At 34.4% G+C, this 15884-nt stretch overlaps 1 protein-coding gene across 1 annotated transcript in view; it reads left to right on the top strand.

Annotated features, from left to right (window-relative positions):
• LOC122796782 (macrophage mannose receptor 1-like) overlaps nucleotides 1-15884 on the top strand; it is a 2734532-nt gene that overhangs the window by 1692214 nt on the left and 1026434 nt on the right. The window lies entirely within an intron of this gene.

Raw genomic sequence — 15884 nt, 5'->3', positions numbered from 1 at the left:
CTTTGACCTGTGAGAGATCTTCTTCAGATCAATTTTTTTATTTGAATTGATACAGAAATTAAACAGGTTCCAACCTACAGAGTTTTGAAATTGGCATCTGAATAGTCCAACAGCAGTGAGTACAGAGTGTGATGGTTGAAATCTTAAGCACTATTTAGCAGAAGGAGCTTGAATGGTCAATCTAAGCTTTGTGGTGATAGGTTAGGCAGATGGTCATAGATTAGGCAGATTTGTGAGCAAGCCAGTCACTGCATCTACTGAAGTATTGTGTTAATCAACAAAAGCAAAAGAAATCATACTATCCAATTTGTGGACTATATAGCTTCCATAGCCAGTCTTACTTATATATACAAATATCATGATCACACAACAGTGGGAAAAGTAAAGAACCCGTCTGCAGTACAGAGCAATTCATTATAATACACACACATATACATTTTGCCAACTGTAAGAATTGAAAGGACTGTAAAATACTGAAATGAAATGGAAATAACTGGAAGAAACAGTAATGAGACTGGAGTTAATGTCTTTATCTTTTCATTACCATGAACTGTGCTGAACAGGTGCCAGTGTTTCCCTTATGTGCGAAATCTTCTTGTACCTTTCAGAATAAAAGGCTGCATACACTGTAGTTCGATGGCTTATTATTTACCAAACTTCTAAGAACTGCACTGCAGTGTCTTTCTGTGGGTCTATATTATAACATTGAAGTCTAAAAGCATCAAATGTTATAATATTGACCCCATTCAATCAAAACACCAGAAAACCGAACAGTAAGAATAGCAAATTTTTTCCCAGGGAAAAAATTCGCTATTCCGACAAACATACACACAACTCAAGCACACCAAAATAAATAATCTACACACATACATTTCACAAAACCCTACACTAAACCAGACATACACCACTAGCTACCCACTTACCTTAACCCAGCCCTAACCCTAAGGTCTCTAACTATCGCACACTCACCTTACCCGCACCCTAACCCTAGCTCACTTAACCTGCACCTAACCCTAAAGTCTGTCACTACCACATACTCACCCACGCCCTAACCCTAAAGTCCCTAACTACCGCACACTCACCTTAACCCAGTCCATTCGCTCACTTACTTTAACCAGGTCTGTAACCATCGCACCACACTTACCTGAACCCAATCCGTAACCTCCATTCACTCACTTCCCTAAATCCGGTCTGTAACAATCGCACCACACTGCTGTAAATAGCGAAGCCACAGACCGCCAAAATCTTACCCTAGATAAAATTTCGATGTTCCGAGGCTTCGTTATTCTCAGCTTTTGCACTAAAGGGTTCGATATTATAACATTCAAAGTTTTTGAACTTCAGTGTTATAATATAGACCCCTTTCTGCATATCAGTCTTATCTAACAAATTCACTGTGTTTGAAGTATCTCCTAATAATTTCAAAACTTTGTAAATTTCTGCAAGCCTCTTTAACCTTGGTTCCCAAACCTGTTTGACTTAATGCACTGCACATTTTGTTAGTACATATTATTCTTATCATTATTCTTGACTGAAGGTTACCAAAACATTCCTTTCTTAATCAATCTGCATGTAAAATGCAAAATGAAGCTATACATTTACTTTAATATGACTGCATTTCTAGACTTAGGCAAAGAGAATACTGTATTTTTATCTAACAAACTGCATTTAAATGAAACGATGTTTACAATGCCTTCTGAAATACCTGAACAGTTATCTATTTCTGTAGTTAAGTATAAAATGAAGACACGGGCCTGATCTTACATTTTCAGGCCTTTGCAAGGTCTGTTCCACTAACTGTATGTGTATATATATATATATATATATATATATATATATATATATATATATATATATATATATATCTGTAGGATTTATTCTGTAACAATTGTGAAATTACTGAAATGGGATTTGCTTCTGTAATTACTTCATAAATCTATTAATATTGTCTGCAAAGGATACTATAATGATCACTAGAACTAATATAACAGTTATAACATATTTTTTTTTATTTGGTAAATACATTTATAATTTTAATTATCATGACTAGGTATCACTTGAGCATTTATAGTCTGTTAGTTATTTGAAAATCTTTTAGATTGAAGTCTGTTAACTGGGTCTATATTATGTTATCAAAAAGGCAAGACAGTGAATGCCTTTTCATTGGCACTTAACACTGAATTGCCAGTTACGCAAACAGCCAATTCAGTGATTTTTTTTTTTTAGAGACAAAAATCACTTCTCCATCATCGTGAATTTGCCCCTTTCCCCACTGTAGTGTGATCTCAGAGTTGGTATATTTAGTTATGGAGGGTGCAGGGGGCACTGCCGTACACTTTACAGGATGTGGGGGCAAAGCTCCCCACTTTGAAATGCTTGTAGTGATGTCTTATTTCTCATCAGCCAAGCGATTTTTTTCCTAGTAAAAAATTGCTGAATTGGCCATTCGCATAACTGGCGGTTTGATGTTTAAGGGTCGATGAAAAGGCATTCACTGTCTTGCCTTTTCAATAACATAACCTAGACCCCTCTTAACTTTATGACTTATTTATAACTGGCCAATTCTTTAACGTGTTATAACAGGTAAATTCTCCTAATACACTTATATGTATCTTGAAGCATAATTACCATATCATAAATTTGTTTCTGTAAATCTTTGTTACTAATAATCTTTTTTATTTTACGTTTTTTTAATTTTTATGTGCTGTAATAGTTGTCTCCCTTTTAAATTTGTGTCTTAAATATGCTATAAATATCTATGTGCTGCAATAGTAGAAACACATTTGCTAAAACGTCTGATTTCTGCATTTTAGATTTATACCTTTGCATACCCTGTTGGTGCCTTTTTAACTTTATGTCTAATGTGCAATAATTATTAAGTAATGTGTACTATATTCTGTGTATTAATTAACAGATTAAGCCTGTCCTTGTCATGTCTTTAGTATAGTAAATAACTATTACTACTTCTTCTTTAGATGACTTAATAAATCTGTTGCAAATAATTCTGTCATTTTACCCATAAATCTAATGACTGAATAATATGAAATATGATGTAATTGCATGTTGTAAACTGTCTATTAATGCTGTTAGAAATATATATGATTGTAATTTACTATGCTGACCTCATAACGGAGTATGGATATCATATTCTGAAACTTGACTGAAATTTACTCTAAAATTATACATATCTATAGTGAGCATCTAAAATAGTTGTGTCTAAATGTTATACTCTGGTAGAGTGTTAGCCCCTTAGACCAAAGGTTCTGGGTTTGAGTCAAGGCTTGAGAGCTACTTTTTAGATTTTAGGTAAAAATGTATTTTTATATGTCTTTTTTATTTGTGAAGATATATGCTTATTAAGACATTTTAAAATTATTTGAATTGTTGAAATTGAAAGGCTGAATTTATCACAAACAGATTCAGGATTCTGATGGTCTTATGAGTGTAATTTTATATTTTTTTATGATTTATCACTTTAAATATGCTACAGGAAGTGATGGTATGTTTTAGGTTCATTTATAGATGTGACTGTGATTTCTTGGTTTGTCTGATGAAGTTCCTGTAAAAATTGAATGTGGGACAAAAGCACTTACATATGTTGTAGAAAATAAAAGGGGTTTGCATTTTATATCCGGAGGGAGCTTTTTTGGATGGTTTTTCATACTGTGGAACTACCTAAACTAACATTAAAGGAATACCTTTTTTGCCATTATTATCTGAACACAGATAATACTATAAAATAAAAAAAAATAAAAAAAAAAAAATCTGAATTTGCACTGTCATATTATGCACATTTTATGTATTTGTATTTCTTGACTGTATGAATTTTACTCTTGTATTTTACCTTTAACATTATGTAACCTTTATTTCATTGTATTGCTTATGGAGCTTTTCTCCCCGGGCCTCCACTGAAAATGGGCAGTTCTTGGCCCAGTGGACTTCCCCGGTAATCAAACTGAAAATAAATAAATAATAAATAAAATCTGGTAAATGTTATATTCTGGAAACTAAACTATTAGTAAAAGAATACATTTTTTGTCAAAAACATAAACTGAAAACTAGTACTGTTATACAGTTGCCTAGAAACATAAATTGAAATTCTGCATACTTACTTTAACTCTAAACTGGCTAAATGCACATCTGTTGTATACACATTTTACCTCTAAAGAATACTTTTCTTTACATAACTAAAAACACATTTACTTTGTAAGTATTTTAAACAAAAATTGAAGAAAAAACAATAATCTTTACTTCTGGCTTTGGTAGTCTTGTTTTTCCATTGATACATGACGTGTGCACCACAGCTCTTGCCAAGTTTAAGCATTTACTCTGCATGTCATGTACCAGTCACTGCTGAGGAATTAAAAGAGCTGCCTTAATGTCCAATAGTCCCTTGCTGTGTCTTTAAAATTACGGTCTCCAAAACTCCCACCCATCTCTGGTGCAAGTCTGGATGTCAGCTGTAATGATTTTTCCTGACAGTATTGAAAAACATGCATTCTGAAATACCAACCAGGAAATATTCAAAACCGACACCATGTCTTTTTGTAGCAATATCTGCAAAGCACAAAAAAGCAGTATCAGGTACTTAAAATATCATTTGCAGTTTTGACAATTATAAACCAGTAGCACTGATTTTTGCCTTGACTTTACATTTTTCTGCATGAAATAAAAATATGTTACTAATAAACTCTTGTACATCTGTAATCAAACTGATAATGTTCTATAGTGAAATGTTACTAATAAATTCTTGCAAATCTATAACTGAGCTGATAGTGTACTACAGTAAAATGAAAAGGCTGTAACTTCATTATTAAATCAAATGGAAACCTCAGTAGCATTGGTTTTCCTTGTCATAAGCTCAAAACTCTAAAGTAGTAATCTAACACTACATTAATTTTTCAGCATTTTTTTTTCTTTTCTGCACCTTTATAAATTTAAACTTAACTGTTGAAGTCCCTATGTTTACTCTGTGACTCTCAGGTCATAATTTACAAAAGAATTTATTCATTGTGCAGGTCTCTGCCCACTGCCTTACATGTAGCTGTTCTTTTAGCTGACATCATTTAACTCTTTCAGTAGTACCAAATGTTTCAAGGATTTTTCATTACTTGCTACAATTTCCCTGGATAAATAGTAAGAACTGCTACTGCACAAAACTATCAATACTAATATTTAATATTTACTATACTGTTTTATGGCATTAAGTACTGTTTTTAATACAGCTCGCTGAACTGTCCTGTAATCTGCTAACTCATTTACATAAGTCCATGTCTCTGGTATGTTTGTAATTTCTACATGAAATTTCAAACCGTTTACATATATACATTTATTACCAGAATTAAATTGATCTAATTCTGGAACTTTACTTGTCTGTCCTTTACAAGTATATGAAGTTCTCTAAAATCACATTGCATTCTTTCATTGACAAGGGATTTGAACCTATGGCTTTAATGACACATAAAATTTATGCTGCACTCTTGTCTTACATGGGATCTGTACTTTTGATTGTACTGTCACTGTTAAAATTTAACATTGACTTTAAATTCAACATTCTATAAAACTTATCAAAACATCATTTAATATTTGCAAATGTTCTTCTGTCTCTGTCTGTATAAAGACAGTATTTATGCATCTCAACACTTAAAACTATAATTCAAAGGTCTTAACAGTATCGGCTACAACAAAACAATAACACAAAAACGTATTTGCCAGATCTGTAACTGTAAACTATTTATTCTGCAAATTAACTTGACCGTTATTTGTGGTACACCATACACAACATGTGCTTCCAGAATAGTAAATGTGTATATCAATTTTAAATCTAATACTAGCCCAAAACTGTTACCCTTTTTTGTTCTTACTAACCAAAAAAGTAAATTCCAATTTCCTTTCCAGTGTATCTTTCCTTTTCTGAAAATAGATAATTTTTCTGAAAATATGGTAACTTGGCTGCTTGCAATTCAGTTTTGGCAACTAAATTTATTTATTATTTGTTAACCGGGAAAGTCCGACTTGGAATTAGTCAATTTTCAGAGGAGACCCAGGGAGAAATGCTCCAGATGCATGTCTTTGTAATGTGGGAGGAAACTGGAGCACCTGGAGGAAACTCACATGAACACAGGGAGGACGTAAAGACTCCACACAGAAGGCACTCCAGCCAAGAATCGAAACAGAGAATGTCTTGCTGTGAGGAGACAATGCTACCACTGCACCACTGTGACATCCTAACCAGAAGTTATTTTATCTTTAATAAAACCACAAACTGCAGCTCAGAAAAAAATACTTGTAAAACCAAAAACATGACGGACTCCAAACTGTAGAAGATGATTTTTTTATGTAAAATGCCCAAATAATCACTCAGTAAGTGCTTTCATCTCTCAGGGAGACTTCATCAGATAAAAAACATCAAACCCAAATGTTCTTTATATAATTAAATTCAAAACATTAATTGCATTCATTAATTTAATTTAGTTACATGTTGTTTACTTCTTAAAGCTACACAACACTATAAATCCACACAAAATGTTTCTGTTCCCATCCTTTACGTAATATTGTAATATATCCACCACCTTACATTTTAAATCATTTATGAAATGAGTTAACTCTACCATTCATTTTCCTATGCTAAAACCTCAGCTCTTTCTTTTAATATTGGTCCTGTTGATACATGGGTGTTCAAACCAGGGAAAAGTGTGCCACACTAATTATCTTTGTAGGAGCATTCTTTGCCAGTCACCACCCCTAGGATTTAGTTTGATTCTTTGTAAAATACCAAAAGTAAACTTTTTAAAATTAGGGCATATAGTCGAATGTTTATATAAGGCATTTCTCTCCTTCTTTTTACTTATATAGGTATATATCTAGGACCAATATTAAAAGAAAGAGCGGAGGTGTTAACATATGGTAGAGTTAACAAATGTCATAAATGATTTAAATTTAAGGTGGTGTATATAGTATAATATTATGTAAAGGATGGGAAAGGAAACATCTTTTATGGATGTATAGTGTTGTGTAGCTTTAAGAAGTAAATTTCATGTAATTAAATTAAATTAAATTAATGAATGCAATTAAAGTTTTGAATTTAATTATGTAAAGAGCATTGGGGTTTGATGTTTATTATCTGATGAAGTCTCCCTGAGAGACAGAAGTGCTTACTGAGTGATTATTTGGTGATTTTATATTAAAAAATTCATCTTCTACGGTTTGGAGTCTGTAATGTTTTTATTTTATCTTTAACCCACGAATCTGCATCTTCCTGCCGTAATCAGTTTTTCAAATTTTTTACATCATTTTTACAATCTACTCCACACAAATTCTTACTTGTCATCTGTGTGCACTGCTTTACACTCTGTAGCATTTTTATTTTCCCATAAAATCTTGTTTTTGAAATCTAAAACAGCATGTAAGTTTGATGACATGTACAAACCTAGATCGAACTTGTTATGCTCAGAACTGCTTACTGCTGTAAACTTTTACCCTTCAGATCCTGACTTAACTGCACTGCTGTCATCTAGCAGAGGTATATTTGTAACTGAAATTGATGTGGCTGTATTAATCAATTATTCCATAATTTCTTTTTGTAAACAATGAAATATTGTCATTCCCCTCAACCTTAAATAATGACAGATCAATAATTTCATTTGGTGCTGGACTGCCACATCCTTTACAGATATGCTGAAAATCCTTTTTTATAGAACTAGCAATAACACTGACTTGAGCTATGGTATATGTTTCATCTTTATTTTGTCCTGGAACAATAGTAATAATATTGACTTGAGCTACAGTATGCATTTCTTTATTTTTCCCTGAACTCTGTGTATCATTTATGCTTGTGTTTACTTTAATAAAGTGGATCCAAATCTGCACTCTGATCCCTCATATCCCCTTTCAGTGCAATATTTGCACTGGCTTCTGAAAATCAATAAACTAGACTTTATTGCATTATGAACATCTGCATTTCAAATAGCATGAACTTGAGACATTGCAAAAGTTTGCTTTTAGATTTGTCTGGAAATCTGCATGTTACATACACTGACTGTGTTTGCATCTGTGCATTCAATACAGTGACATTTAACTCATTGTGTTGAATTACATGTGCTGTAGTATTTACACTGATTTCTGAAGACTGCAAACTAAACTTCATTACAATTTGCATGTCATTTATGTTTGAAACCATACTGACAAATGCTGAATTATACTGCAAATCATGAGAAATTATACTCATTATTTTACTTATTACAGCATGCTTCTGTGTTTTAACCCTTTTGCGTCCAGAGAGATTTAACATTCCTGATATAATAACATTGAAATGTAAATGAACATTTCTGGAACACAGTTTTCTAGACTGCTACCTAATTTTTTAACTTTAAACCACACATTTACTGGTGCTTTTACTGTAGAAGTACTGTTTGACATATTTGTATAATTTGCATTTACTAATGTATTTAAACTTTTCTGAGATTTACTGTCTGATATAGCTTGAAAATGCATTGTAATAAAAAATGAATGCTCACATGAGGAAAGTTGAAGTTGCTTTAAATGGTGGCCAGACATTTCATAGCTTTTTCAGATTCCCTCTTGTAAGGATTCCCTTGGCTCTGTGATGTCCCACTGGAAACTTGAAAGTCTGCTGTCTGCTTTGTAGATGGTGAAATTTTCCAATACATTACTGTTAATGGGATAATGTCCTTCACACTGGTATCTTGGAAAGTCTGAAGTTCTTTGAAACTTTACTGTAGATTTTGTGAAGCAGGAACTCTGATGCTCTGTAAAATACATATAGTCTGTCTGCTGATAGATTTCCAAGGTTGCTATTGTGATTTTGGATGTACTTTATCTGCAGATATTGTCAACCCATTAATGTTGGCTTGCATTGTAAGAATTGACAGGACTGTAAAATATTGGAAGGAACTGGAAATAACTGGAAGAAACTGGAATGAGACTGGAATGAAAGAATGTCTTTATCTTTTAATTACCCAGAACTGTGCTGAGGTGCCAGTCTCTCCTTTACGTGCCAGATTGTCTTGTATCTTTCAGAATAAAAGTCTGCATACACTGTAGTTCACTTAAGAAGATTTTATTATGTACATGGAGGTAGATGCCAACAGTATCTGAATCAAATCTTACTGTCTCTTATAACAGTGCTGATAAACTGAAACATACTGAACTATAATGTCTGTAGCTTCTGCACTCATTATACTGTCTATAAATTCTGTACTCAGATTGTCTAATCTTACTGTCTCCAGTAACAGTGTTGATAAACTGAAATAGACTGAATTATTAGGTCCATAGCTTCTGCACTTATATTCCTTTCTTCCTGAATAATACAATTAATATTCTGGAATGCTGGATATTTGACCTGACTTCTGCACTCATTCTTTACTGTCTGTAACAAACTTTAGAGGAATGCACTTCAATGAGCTTCTGCATATCAGTCCAAACTAACTAATTCACTGTGTCTAAAGTATCTCCTAATAATCTGAAAACCTTGCGCATTTCTACATGCACTTTAACCTTAGATCCCAAGCCTATTTGTACTGAATGTACTACACAGTCTGTTAGAACATTTTATTCTTATCAGTATTCTTGACTGAAGGTTTCTGAAACATTCCTTTCTTACTGAATCGGCATGTAAAATGAAGATATATGTCTACTTTAATATGTCTACATTTCTAGACATTAAAAGAAAATATTGTATTTTTGTCAAACAAACTACATTTAAATAAAATCTGATTTTACACCAACTATCATGAAACACATATGTTTAAAGTACACTTACTGAGACTGCACTCATATAAATTTAGGACAGGTGTTGACCATCTGGCAGGGCCAAATGATTTGCTTCAAGCCCCATACACACATGTATCACAGCCCCAGCATGATAAGCCTACCAGAGGAAGCATTGCTCTTGCCTCTCAGTTCTCTCTGTGCTGTCACTAATATCATACTCATTAACTGGTCAGTTCCGGACTTTGTCAGTAATTCTATCAGCATGATGGTATCCTCTATGTCAACTCATTTTAGACCAAGAATGATTTCAGAACTCAACACCCCTTCAAAGTCTAAACACTAGAAATAATTTAAGCCAAATTTCTGTCTAATGAGATTCCAGTTTTTCCACATATTGCTGCATATCATATGCTCCCAGTACATTAGTCTAGTCCTTCACTCCTTACAGACCCTGAAACTCCCTTCTTCTAAAATACGTCTATGTCCAATACACAAAAGTATATCAGATCAAACTTTTGATTTCTTATATTTTAGTAGCAGTTTAAATGTCCCCTTGGTTTGTTTCAGCATGTAAGGAAACTCACCCCTAGTCCTATCATTATCATACCCACCACCATCATCATTACCATAAGGTCCCTATGTCTCCCCCAATTTTTACATGGGTTTGGAAATATACATCATATAACACCACATTTGTCAATTCAGTGTTACTCTCCTACCAGCTTCAACAGGCACGTGCACTATTACAAGTCTTATCTCACATAATCCATCCACCTCTGGGAGAGATGACATTGTTACCTCTTTTCCAAATTTCCTTTACAAAATTGCCTTCTGCTTTCCTGCACGTGACAAACCCACCTTAATCTGGTCTTCTTTACCTTCTGTGCAAGTGAGGCTACCTTGGTTTCCAGACTGATGTCCTTATTGCTTCATCTGTCACACAGGGTTCATCTGACTAACCACCTGAGGCACTTCATCTCCATCAAATCAAGCTTCCTAAGGTGCTCTGCTTTCACTGTCCATGTTATGTGCCTTACAGAAGCATTGATTGCACCCCTATTGTGTTCACCTCACTTTTCATCTTCTTTGACATTCTTCTGTCTAACCTTGTCCCTGACACTTTGTGCCAATTGGCTGCAGTGCAGCACGTCTGATTCTTAATATGACCTCCTCATTTATCATTTCCCTTTTCAGCCACAGCTCCAAGACATTTGAAGATGTTAGCATGTTACACAATGTTCCATTATAAGTTTTCAGCTTCTTCTGATTTCCCCATTTGCTGCAGGCGCCAATGTCTTGTCTGTACCCAGTCTCATTCCATGTTTACTTAGTTTGCATTACAGTTCCTCATCCTTTAAGTTCCTGTATAAAACTCTGCTTTTAGATCCACATTTCGTCATGCACTAGTGTTGCTGATCTGTTCCCTATGACCTTCTTTCTGATATAATCCCCTGCCTTTATGGACAGGAGTGGGCTCTCAGCTGAACCTTGATACACATACACTCCCACTGGGAATCCCTTTGTAGGTCCAGATACTGCTCATACTTGTGTCATTTGGTCCTTGTACATAGCTTGTACTAGTTCTGCCAGAGATTCTGGGTCTTTAAACCAATGCAGCACTACCCAAATCAGCTTTCTTTGGAATGTATCATATGCTTCATCCAATTCTAGGAGGGCCACTATGGTTATTTTCTTATATTTAGTTCATTCTACTCTGTCTGTCTCACCTCAGACACTGGGTCAGTTATACTGCTTCCTGATCTAAATACAAATTCCTCATCACCTATCTCACTTTTAACTTATCTGATGTCTGTTTATCCACCCCCTCTCCAACATGTTCAAGCACTGTGATAGTAGTTTACTATATCTATGCTGCCCACACTTGTGAATATCATTTTGGTTCTTGTATACTGACATTAGAATGTTAACTCTTCAGTCATTAGGGATACACCTGTCTTACTCCATACCACAATAAATAGCAACAGCAGCTATTGCTCTTCTGACACACTCACCATCTTGATCATGTCTTACTTGACTTCATTTGAGCTTGCCAGTTTCCCAGATGTTGTTTTCTTTTGTGGACTTTGTACTTTTAGAGCAGTTTCCTTTTTCTTCTTTCATCATATGCATTACATCTGACAGTACAGCTTCTGTGGGTGTTTAATCATTCAGAAACATCATGATATACTTCTTCTATCTGCCTTTGATGTCTTCTGAACTGACGAGCAGATTGTTGCTGGCATCCTTTTTGAATGGTGGTGGACAACTATCTTCTTTATCCTTTTCTAATTACTTTGCCACCTGATTTTACAACTTTGTATCTTCTTCTGAATCACTTTCAGAAAGCTGGTAGAGGTTTTCTGACACCTTGTTATTTGCCATTATGACCACATTCTTAATCTATCAATTAGACAACCAGTATTCCTCTTTAGGCTTGTCCATCTTTTTCATATCCCACTTATTACTGTATTTATTCTATCTTTTGATAACATCCTGGAATGCTGCATTCCACCAACACCTTTATTTATGTACCTTATTTTCATATCTGGCTTAAGTACAGATCTGTTCTGTTCTCTTCACACATGCTGTTTTGAGACTAACTGCCACTCCTCCTTTTGGCTCCACCAATTGCCTTTTTATTAAGGTACTAGATCCATGTTTATTTTCTTGTAAATTCACACTAATTAACTTCCAAGTCCTCCTTCTTGTCCCTGCTGATCTTAGATTCTTCCCTGACCACTACTTGCATCGAATTGTGGCCACAAGTGGTTTATGCTGGGAGCCAATCACATCATGTGGGATTACCTTTCAATCACATATTTGTCCCCAGTGCTCATTCTTTATCAGGAGAAAGTTAAGATGAGTTGCATGGTGGTCCCTCTTGTATGTGATCTTCTGCCTGTATCTCATTGTGAGCTATGTGCTTGCTATAACTAAATTATTTGCCAGACAGAAGTCCAAAATGACCTGCTCTGCATTACTGCCATTGTTCCAATCACATCCACCCTGGCAATCCTCATTCGTGCTCTGTCTGTCAACAGGTCACCCATTAAACGTCAACTCGTTTTGTTTGGCTTTAGCAAGGAACAACTGTAACTGCTACCGGAATGCTTCATCACCATCACAACCCTACTGTGAAGCACAGACTATGAAAAATGCTCTATCTTTACACTGGAGTCTGTCATGAGTTTGTCACTGATCACAAGGGCATCCCTCACAGTCTTCAGAAAATCCTGTCTCACTAGGATTTACACCACTTGTAGTCTGGCCTCTCTGTCAGTAGTAGACTATGGATTCCAAGACAAAAAAAAAGCTTCCCTGCGCTACCTTTCTTCCTTTTCCCTGGATACACAGAATATCCAATTTCCTCCTTGCCATAATGTCAACCACTGCAAAGCTGGATACCGTCATTGAACCTATATTTAGTATATTATCCTAAGTTCATCTTTAGCAGGTTGATTTGTTTGCTATACAGCTTTTGCTCAGCAGAGCTATCCCTGGTAACCCAGTCTTGTTAACGGAACACTGTCTGGCCAGTAGCTTACTCCCAAAGGAATACTGGCCAATACGGGCACATACAGCAAGCATACTTAGCAATGTCAAATACCCATATGCCATTTTGAAGACTTTATTCGATGTGCATAAATCACTTACAGCCAGTTTTTATACCATATAACAAAAAAGTATGGAACACAACCTGGATACACTCCAAAAAGAATTAGTTATTCACAAAGTAAGCGCTTTCATACAGGATAGTACCTGTACTTCTTCAGACAAGACAAGACAATACTAAATGCAAGACCTTATATACACTCTCCCAGAATGTAAATCTAATGAGCTCTATCACATGGTCAATTAAACATTAATTACATTAAATAAAAGACCTAGCTTGGAATAATATAAGAAAATCATTAGAAAATACATTGAAAAATACATTTCAAAATACCCCAGAAGTGTACATTAGAAGTATATTGGAAAAGTAGCCACTAACACCTGGTAAAATGTTAAATAACACTTATAATACTGAAAAATTAATATATATAATTAAATATGATAAAAAATAGATAAAAAATGACTGTTAAAACATTCTTATGCACCATAAGGATGTTAAAATTCATCTATTTGGATATAAATATCTTGTAAAAATGGTAATATAGGTGGATGCACAAAATGAAGGCCTTTATCTTATAAGGCTCCTCAGTTTAAGTATGTTACTTAAACTGATGAGACTTATAAGATAAAGGCCTCCATTTTTCTTGCTCTCTCTCTCTCTCTCTATATATATATATATATATATATATTTTTTTTTTTCAGTATTTTTTTCAGAATTTTAGATTGTTTAAATTGTTCACTTCTGATGTATTTTGAAATGTATGTTTCAATGTATTTTCTAATGATTTTCTTATATTATTCCAAGCTAGGTCTTTTATTTAATGTAATTAATGTTTACTTGACCGTGTGATAGAGCTCATTAGATTTACATCCTGGGAGAGTGTATATAAGGTCTTGCATTCAGTACTGTGTTTTCTTGTCTGAAGAAGTACAGGTACTATCCTGTACAAAAGCGCTTACTTTATTTGTGAATAAATAATTATTTTTGGCGTATATCCAGGTCGTGTTCCATACTTTTTTGTTATTTTCCAAGTTTGTTTTGTGGTTTCATAGAATGCAATTTTTATACCACTTAGACTTTTGCCCTAACTCAGCACACAGCTTGCTGTAGCAGTGTTCTAAGGTACAGAACATCACAGTTGATACCTAAAGTAGTTGGTCCACATAGCTTGCTTCTGATAGGTTCCCTTTTTTGCTATCCATGACTCCACATGGGGGAGCATTTTGTTGACAGACCTGTCAAGATCAGCAGAAATGTCTAAGTTTAGCTTGCACACCTCTCTTCCCATAGTATTACTAAATTTTAAATCTGTCAAACTCTTCCAGTTTACTCTTCTTATGTTATATATTTTCACTTACCTTCATAATGTTTCACTAGTACTAAACAGAGAAGCTTCATCTCGGCTGCATCATTGCAGAAATAACAATTCAGTACTCCCAACCTACCCAGTTGTCATGACAATCTTGTCTGTAGTGCGTGATCACACTCTGGCCCTTTCAGGTCCTTACCAGTAACAAAGTAATACCCACAAACTGTGCTCCAATCATTCTTCTTATTACCATCTTTATTTTACATTACAGAACATTTCGTAAGGTGCTGCACTAAAGATCCATTTAATGAATAATAAATCATAAAATATAAATTTCTTTGAAGTTCTGGAATACCTGAATGAAAGTCCTTACTGATTTTTCTATAGTAAAATGTTTTATTTACAAAAGTGGTTATGTTCATTTTTATTTTTTATTTTGATATTTCTTTTATGTGTACCTTTGCTGAACATGTTAGCATAATATGCGGACAATATTACTACCACTACTATACTACTGACAAACAGGAACAATATAAAATAAGAAACAACCAACCAGTAACCAGAAGCACTTTAATATTCTGTAATGTCTCAGCAAAAAGCCTTCAAGGAGTAAAATATTCATATTACTACCACTGTCTATTTTCACTCTATGTTCCAATCTTGCATCCAAACTCCATTCAGTAATAACCTCCATCTTCTTTGTACTATCTTCAATTCCTCTTTATTGCTCCTTATATCTTCAGTCCATATCTAATATTTCCTTCTTTGGTACTCTTATTACATTGAACATAATAAAACAACAAATTTGATCCTAATAAAACCTAACACTTCTATTACCTTTTTAAAATGCTTGTCTTTTTCTTTTATCCCTATGAAATATTCAAAATGTCCATTCAAATCTACCAGTACACCCCTGTATCCTTTATAACAACTCCCTCTATGCACTGTAATCATTATTAACTCAGCCCACACAAGTGATATGAACCATTTATTTCAGTATACAGTACTACCATTCAGCATAAGCATTCCAAACTGGCATACATTAACTGTTACTATTCATTTACTGCTATTTATCATGTGTTGCCTTCACCCATCAGTCCTTACCTTAATCGTGTCCCCTGTTCCTCAGTTCTCTGGGTTCCTTCCCCAAACAGCATGTACTAAACTCTGCCATTAGAACAAACTCAGCTGACATCTAGCCCCTTCCATCTTCTGTGCTTCAATTCTTTT

Source organism: Protopterus annectens, chromosome 3.part0, assembly GCF_019279795.1.
Source record: "Protopterus annectens isolate FY-2018-M chromosome 3.part0, PAN1.0, whole genome shotgun sequence".
Taxonomy (NCBI): Eukaryota; Metazoa; Chordata; order Ceratodontiformes; family Protopteridae; genus Protopterus; species Protopterus annectens.
Note: the sequence above shows the minus strand (reverse complement) of the source record. Positions and strands in the feature narration are given on the sequence as shown.